The following is a 7822-nucleotide window of genomic DNA, read 5'->3' on the forward strand; positions in this document are numbered from 1 at the left end:
TCTGTTTGGTTCCTGTTTGAAATTTCTATTTCTTTACTAAGACTCTCATATGGCTCATTCATTTTTTCCCTGATATTCTGTAGTTCTTTCTCTGTATTTTCCTTCATCTCTTGGAACATTTTTAAGATCTTTTTTTTTTTTTTTTAAGCGTTTGTTTGCTATGCCTTCATTCTGCTCTTCTTTGATGGTATTTTCTGGATTTTTGTCCTCTTCCTTTGGATGGACCATCGTCTCCTTTTCCTTTCTTTATCTTGAACTCTTTTGTTGTACAGTGTACATTTTCAAACATTATCTCTGGGGTACATTTCCTGAGATGTCTGTGATTTGATTCTGTTACCTGCTGATGCAAAGACAGATTTTCTTGAACTTCAACCCTCCTATCAGGAAGACTTGCCAAAGGTGAATGCTGGTGCAGGGTTTTCCCTGTCTTTCTATGCCCGTGTCTTATCCTGGGCTTTTGCTTGTTACCTGGAAAGACTAGGCACTGGATTGTCCACCTCTAGAGTTTCTTACATTCCTTTCATTGTCTCAAGCTTCATATGTGTGGAGGGCATATACTGAGCAGAAGGGCATGCTGTAGAGGACTTTCCCATGTCTATCTTTCCCAGCTGAAGCAGGGCCAAGGACCTAGGAAGTGGGCACCAACTGGCTCCAAAGTGCCCCAGGGAGAGGATCAGGAAGTGCACCAAGAGCTTCTTCCATGCTTCTCAAAACTGAGTTTTCTTGGCCTGCCCAGCAAATGTAGCCCTTTAATTAACTGTCTCCTGCATCTCTGAGGAAGTATAGTGTCTTTAAGTCTCTCTACCATGGCCTTTGTCCAGGGCTGATTGAAACAATGGCTACTCTCAGAGCCATACCCCAGTGATGCAAAGCTGGTAATCAAAAGCCATGATCAGTGATCAGCCGTGCCCACCCCTAGTCTTGGGGAGGAGTATTTTTGTGTTCCTTTCTGTCACCAGTGAGTTAGCCAAGGGCTGGACCTCATGGCAGCCTGTAGCGAGTGTGGGGGATGGGACAGGTAGCTGCAGTGTGGAGAGAGCAATTTACTGTTCTGTAGTTTATCAGCCTCTTCCTCCCAATTTTTACTGGGTGCTGTACAGTAGTGTTTTTCTGGCCTCTGTAGTTTCAAAATAGTTTCAGACACTTTCTGCCTATTTAATGCTTGCTGTGGTTGAAGGACTGAATTCTGGATCTCCCCATGCTGTCATCATTCCACAATCATGCAGAACTCAATTGACTTTTTATATAGCCATTAAGCACGACTGTGTAGGAAACTAGAAAATACTTACATTAAAATAATAAATTCAAAACTGTATTCCCATTGCTAGCATCCTTAGGAATTAAAAGGTAGTATGCAAAAATGAAAGTGCTTGTATTGGTTGATATCATTATTTTTATTTTGCACAATTTGAAAGGGAAATGTTATTTTGCAGTGATTTTTCCTGAGGTTCATTTGTTGAATGTAGTCTATGTACCAGACAATGTTCTAAGCACTCTTCGTGGATTCTCTCATTCAATCCTCATGACAATCATATGAAGTGAGTGTTGTTGTTCTCCCCATTTGGTAAGGGTTGCTGAAATCTCCTGCCCAAGATCTCACAGAATATAAATCCAGATAGTTGGACCCCAGAGTTTATGTTTTTTACTACCAGGTTACACTGTTTCACATTAACGAGGTGATTTTGTTGTGAATGACCTTACCGTCTTCAGGGTGGCTTAATGTTCTAGTTTGCTAGTTGCCGGAATGCAACACACCAGAGACGGATTGGCTTTTAATAAACGGGGATTTATTTTGTTACTTCTTCGGAGGAAAGGCAGCTAACTTTCATCTGAGGTTCTTTCTTACGTGGGAAGGCTCAGGGTGATCTCTGCTGGCCTTTTCTCCAGGCCTCTGGGTTCCAACAACTATCCCCAGGGTGATTCCTTTCTGCATCTCCAAAGGCCTGGGGTGAACTGCATGTGCTGAGATGAGGTATGCCGCGCTGCTTGGGCTGTGCTATGTTGCGCTTTCTCATTTAAGCAACAGCCAATTAAGTCAAACGTCATTCATTGCAGCAGGCATGCTTCCTAGCCGACTGCAGATGTAATTAGCAACAGATGAGGTTCCCGTACCATTGGCTCATGACCACAGCAACAGAAGAGGTGTTCTTCACCTGGCCAAGTTGACAACTGAATCTAACTACCACACTTAATATCATTCTGACTTCTTTACACAAACGATGCTGTGAAAGTAACCCAATAAGTAAGTACATGCATTTGGGTCCAATGGGCATAGCACAAGACTACACATGTTAAAAGCTAGATTTTCTGAGCAGCCTCATCTTGGAATGGTCCAGTTAACTGGAAGAATTTCCTAAAGTCCCTGCCACCAAGCAGTTCTTTGATCTCTCTACATACTGTTGTTGCTTCTTTTATGCACAGACCACCACATATCACCACTAGTAACTCTTAACAGAATGGATTTTTTCTCTAGTAGTTGAGGTAAAATGCTCAGTTCCTGGAAATAGAGTTAGAACCAAACAGAGTACATTTACTTTAAGGAATCCCTGGACTCTCTCTGTCTAAACCATGCAAAAGTAAGTTCTGTCTGTGTGCTGGAATGAAGTCAGTTCTGAGGTGCTTTAAGATGTGGTAAGTTGTAAAAGCAAAACCAAACCAAACCAGAATCTTACATTTTTTAGCTATTGGAGTAATGGCACTTTCATAGGTGTTAGTTCTTTTGGTCTCCAAAGTAGTCTTTGAAGGTATGTAGATTATAATAATAGTCAACACCAAGTAAGTTCATAAAAAGTACCGAATACTTTATATGTATTAATTCAATATTCACAACCCTCAACTTCCTATGAGGTAAGAGATTTTATTTTTCTATTGTTTTGCAGACAGAAACTGAGGAATAGAGAAGTAACACAGTTGTCCAAGTTCCCACAGCTAAGAAGCATTGGGACCAAGATTGCTCATAGGATTTGAGTACCTTTTTCCATGACACCACGTTGCCTCCATGAAAGAAAGACAAAAGAAAGAGCATGGAAGAGCTGTGTGGAAAGATGGGAATGGAATGGCAAAGACATGGAGTATTGACAAGGAAGTGGAATTTGTGGGCAGACTGGGATGTTGGGATAGAGAGAGTTGAGAGGAAAATGAAATTTTTAGGGCACATTTCCCAACACCTATTTCATGCGAAACTGTTGCCCTGAGATGCTGTATGAAAAAATGGTTCTAGGATTATTCAAGTGGAGGAAACAATGCTTGCTTTATCTCCTGCTCAAAGATTCATGATACCCATTAGCATACTAAAAATTTGGACAAGTTCTGCGAAAAGAACTCTAACTTTATTTTACTCAGCATTCCTCAAACTTATGTCACTGTGAAATCTTTTTACTACTGTTTATTTCTAATGTTACAGAACTAGTTCTGTGGGCTAAAGAGAGATGCTCGAGCAAAGAGACCCATAGATTATTATACACAGGAGGTATTGTCCTAAAATTATATAGGTTCTTCCAGCCCTGTCGCTTCTTTTTTCTCTTTTGGAGCAAGACTCTTGACTCTCCATTACCCTTATTCTTTTTAAAATAAAACATCAGACATATAAATAACATATCAAGAATAAAATAAGGAACACTGCTGTTAATATCACCCAATTTAAGAAATATAACATTATGGAAAACAGTTGAAGCCTCCTGTGTGTCTTTCCCAGTTGCATTCTCTTCTTTATAATGTCACCTGCTCCCCAGAGGTAACTACCAGTATTATCCTGATTTTCTCATTCATCAACCCTATGCATATCTTTACACTTTTACTACATATATAGGCATTCCTAAACAATATGGGGTGGTTTGACATGTCTTCAGATTTTATATAATTGCTGTCATATTATACTCTTCTATAACTTGCTTTTTTGGTCAATATATGTTTGTGAACATATATGTTCACAATATATGTTTATGTTGACATTTCAGCTCTAGTTCAGTCATTCATTTTCACTGTAATATCATATTTCATTGAATGATATGCCATTGTATATTTCTCCATACTTTTATTTTTAGACATTTAAGATGTTTTCCATTTTGCTATTACAATGAATGCAATGAATATTCTCATGCGTATCTTGAGAAAAGTATGTGCTACTTTATTTAGGGCATAAATGTGAATCTGCTGGGTTATGAGGTATAAACAAATTCAGTTTCAGTTTCACTAGATATTACTAGATTACTCTCCAAAGTAGTAGTTATGCTGATTCAATTCCTACCCACTGTGAGAGTTCCACTGACTCCATATTAACTCTTAATATTGTCAGTGTCTCCAAGAGACCACCCATGCTTCTACTCCCTCTTTTAGATCTTTGCCTTTACCATGAGAATAAACCAGGCTAGTCATCAGAGGATGAGAGAACAAGTGGAGCAGCACTAAATCCATCCAAGTTGAGATCATCCTAGACCAGCCCATGTCCCGCCAGTCTCCTTGTTGCCTATGTGAGCGAGCCTAGCCAAAATATCAGTACTTGATCCAGATCAACTGCACAATCAACCCAGAGACTCATAAGCCAAGTAAATGTTTATTACGTTATGCCTCTAGGGATTTGTAGTTGTTTGTTCCACAGCATTATTGTGATAAAAGATAATGACATTTATGGCAAGTCTATTAGTTGATCTTGGTCTTATTCACTTCCTAATATATGCTTTAAAATTCCACGACCTGGTTTAACCTTTTCATGCATAACTCAAGTTCAAGACAGCATCCTTTTGTAGCATAGAACCCCTTTCATGGTTCTACCTTAGATTATCCTCAATGGTGAAGCTAGCTAGCCCATTCCTTCCTCCATTTCTGGTTTGTTAATTTGTTTTTATTTGCTTTATCATATTATGATATCCTCATAAGGTGGGGATTCTGTCAAAAGTGATTCATGAGCTTTTAGCTTTAACTAAAATCTTAACTCTCTTTGGCCACAGTCCATATACTTTCTTGGCTCCCTTCATTCCTGATGTTGAAAAAACGGAATTTTTCAGTTCTACTAGCTACTTATGTTTTATATGTCTTTCTATCCCTCTGCACATCAGCATATCATCCCTGTATAAATTTGCTAACTATTCCATTTCTACAATTTATTCACCATAGCTCCTCTACTTCAGTGTAATACTGAGCGATATTCATTCAACATATTTATATATATATAATGATCACCTACCTTGTGCCTGGAACTGGTATACAAAAGTGAGTAAGTCAGATATAGCCTCTACCTGTGCAGAGTGTGTTCTGTTAGGGAGACAGGGATAAAACAGATATTCACATAGATACTTTACCGTTATGGAAAATGCTGCAAAAGTCAAGTACAGGTCAAGGAGTGGGGTCCTGGGTCCTGAGCTAATTTGAACCAGTGCATATTTCTCTGGGGAATAAAATTTAAGCTAGGATTAAGAAATAAGTTGAAGTTAGAGCCAAAGTCAGGAAAGGGCACATAAGGCAGAGGGAACAATGTGTGATAAGGCCTTTTAGTCTGAAGGAGGATGATGAGTTTGAAAGGAAGCCAAAGTGACTGGAGATTCATGTGTGAGAGGGAGAGTAGCTCAAAATACATCTGGAGAGGTGGGTAGCACAAAATCACAGTGGGCCACATCTGTACCACTTGTTCAGGAACTGAGTTTTAGAAAGGTCTGAAAGGGTGAAGTCATTCAAGAAAAGCTCATTTCCCTCCATGGCCATGTACTCTGCATAGAGAGATGCAGTGTGAACACACTGTTCCTCAGGGGGGTGTATCACAGGCTACTTCAGATCTGGGATCATGCCCCATTCCTGCTGAGACTGTGGGTTTCTCTGGGTGCTGTGTTCACATCAGGGGGCTCACAGGTCTGTGGCGCCATTCACTCTGGACCATGATTCTGTGTAAAATGGTTCTCTCTTGCGTCTCGTTCCTGGGATCTCAGTTTCTGGAATATCAAAAGGCCATGCACATCCAGCAGAAGTTTGATCTAAGAGCCTGTAATGGGCATGAAAGTAGATACATCTTTGCAGAGAGATGATTTACCCTAGGTTCAGTCCTGGGGAAAATTTCTTTTGTTCTTCCAAACCTCCTTTTTTGCTTCTTGTCACTGCTTGGCATCTTGATTCTCATTTTTCTCTTATCGTTTCCACATTTAAAAAAATTCCAAGTCTTCTAACAACAAACATACTTGAGGAATACTGTTATGTTGGAGAAGAGTTTAAATATTGGTCTTAAGGGGGTGGCCTAGTCATGGGGGGTTTAGAGTCCAGATTTTAGAGGTGGAGTTCATGGCAGGGGTCCACTCACATGATTTGCAGGCTTGAGCCAAAAACTGTGTTTAGTGGACACTTGTGGTTTTAGCTCCCCCCATATCATTTTCTCCTCTCTGGTAACATCAGGACCCTGACTTCTCTGCGAGGGTATTGCTATGCTCCCCATCGTGTTCCAGCTTGGAGGCACCACCTGCCCATAAGCCTCACCTCATTTAGGCAAGGAGGGGCCGGGGGCCTCTGCGAGGCCAAACTGAGACTCTCTCAGGAAACCCTTGAGGATGGACAACAAGGGGGAAAAGGCTTGATCTGATTCATTTCACCGGCAGCACCACAAGAAATTCTGCCCACTAGGAACTTAGTTCCTTCTATCTAGAGCCCTAAGCAGTTCTATTTCCTGTCCCACTCCATTTCCTTCCATTAAATCTCTCTTTTGATTAAATTAGCCATATTCAGCTTCTGCTGATTGCAATGAGAGAAAAGTCAAACTCACACAGTGTGTTTGTGTATATTTTCCTGAGTTGCAGAATTCTTCCGGTTCTCAAAAGCATGCATAATCTAAAAATGTTTAAAGATCAATAGATTAGATGATCATTTTTTCCTTAGAGATTCCAAAGAAGGATTGATTACATGCATCCTTGCAGATTAACGGTAAAGTAAAACTCAAAATTGTGGAATTTTTGATATTATCTTGAAAAAATGGAGTTATTTTTGAGACAGGGTGAAATTAATAGAGCTGGGCCTAAGCCAGCACTCCTCCAAGCCTGAGCAGGGTGCCTGAACGTGTGCAGGAAGGGTGGGCACTAAGAACTCTGTAGTTTGAAAAAAATCAAAGGCATTTTTTTTCCCTAGGCTAGGTCTTTCCCTAGCTCTTAAAAAAAATTATTGGAAGCCACGTTCACTGTTAAATGCATATTGGATGGTTCCTTGTTACCTGTCTAAAATGAAAAGGCTTTCAAAAAGAAAAGGAAAGCACAGGCAAATGGAACCACTTTGGGCTCAAACCACTAAAGCCAGAGGCAGTTTCAAGGCATGCACAATTTTTATCCCTGCTCTCTCAGTGGCCCTTCTTTCCAGAAGAAAATTGTTTGAGATTTATGCAAGGAACATAATTTTAAATTCTGGGCAGTTGTTTTACTTATTACTATTTAATTGCATGTGTACACACACACACACACACACACATTTTACTGAGCTCCTCTCTGTCTTTGCTTCCTTATCATCAGAATGGGATGAGTGCAGAAAATGAAGTATGTTTGTCTCAGCCCACCAGCTAAGAATTGAACTGCCAGTAACAATGGTGCCACCATCATTTGATCTTGGTTCTTTAAGAAAGTTCTGTTGGGATGTCATAGTAGCAAAGAGGACACGCCCAGCTGTTATTAGTGAGAGCCATGTTTGAATAAGGATTTTAGAACCAGTGTCAAACATATGCTCATTTTAATTAGAACTCACACTGGCTCCCAACGGGAAAGGGTCAAAGTGGAGCAGTGTTGCAACCATTATCATTTTACATTGATAGGATCCATCTGTTGACTTTCAGAAAGCAAGCCTGATGTCAGTAATCATTGAATTT

General features: G+C 40.1%; 1 long non-coding RNA gene across 1 annotated transcript in view; it reads left to right on the top strand.

The window, feature by feature from the left end:
• The window catches only part of LOC143690167 (uncharacterized), a 128232-nt gene extending 124603 nt beyond the window's left edge, over window positions 1-3629 (top strand). Inside the window, exon 4 of the long non-coding RNA XR_013179019.1 lies at window positions 2880-3629. This is a non-coding gene — a long non-coding RNA (uncharacterized LOC143690167). The remainder of the gene's footprint in view (window positions 1-2879) is intronic.
• The last annotated feature ends 4193 nt before the right edge of the window (window positions 3630-7822 follow it).

The sequence above is a fragment of the Tamandua tetradactyla genome, chromosome 7 (genome assembly GCF_023851605.1).
Source record: "Tamandua tetradactyla isolate mTamTet1 chromosome 7, mTamTet1.pri, whole genome shotgun sequence".
NCBI lineage: Eukaryota > Metazoa > Chordata > Mammalia > Pilosa > Myrmecophagidae > Tamandua > Tamandua tetradactyla.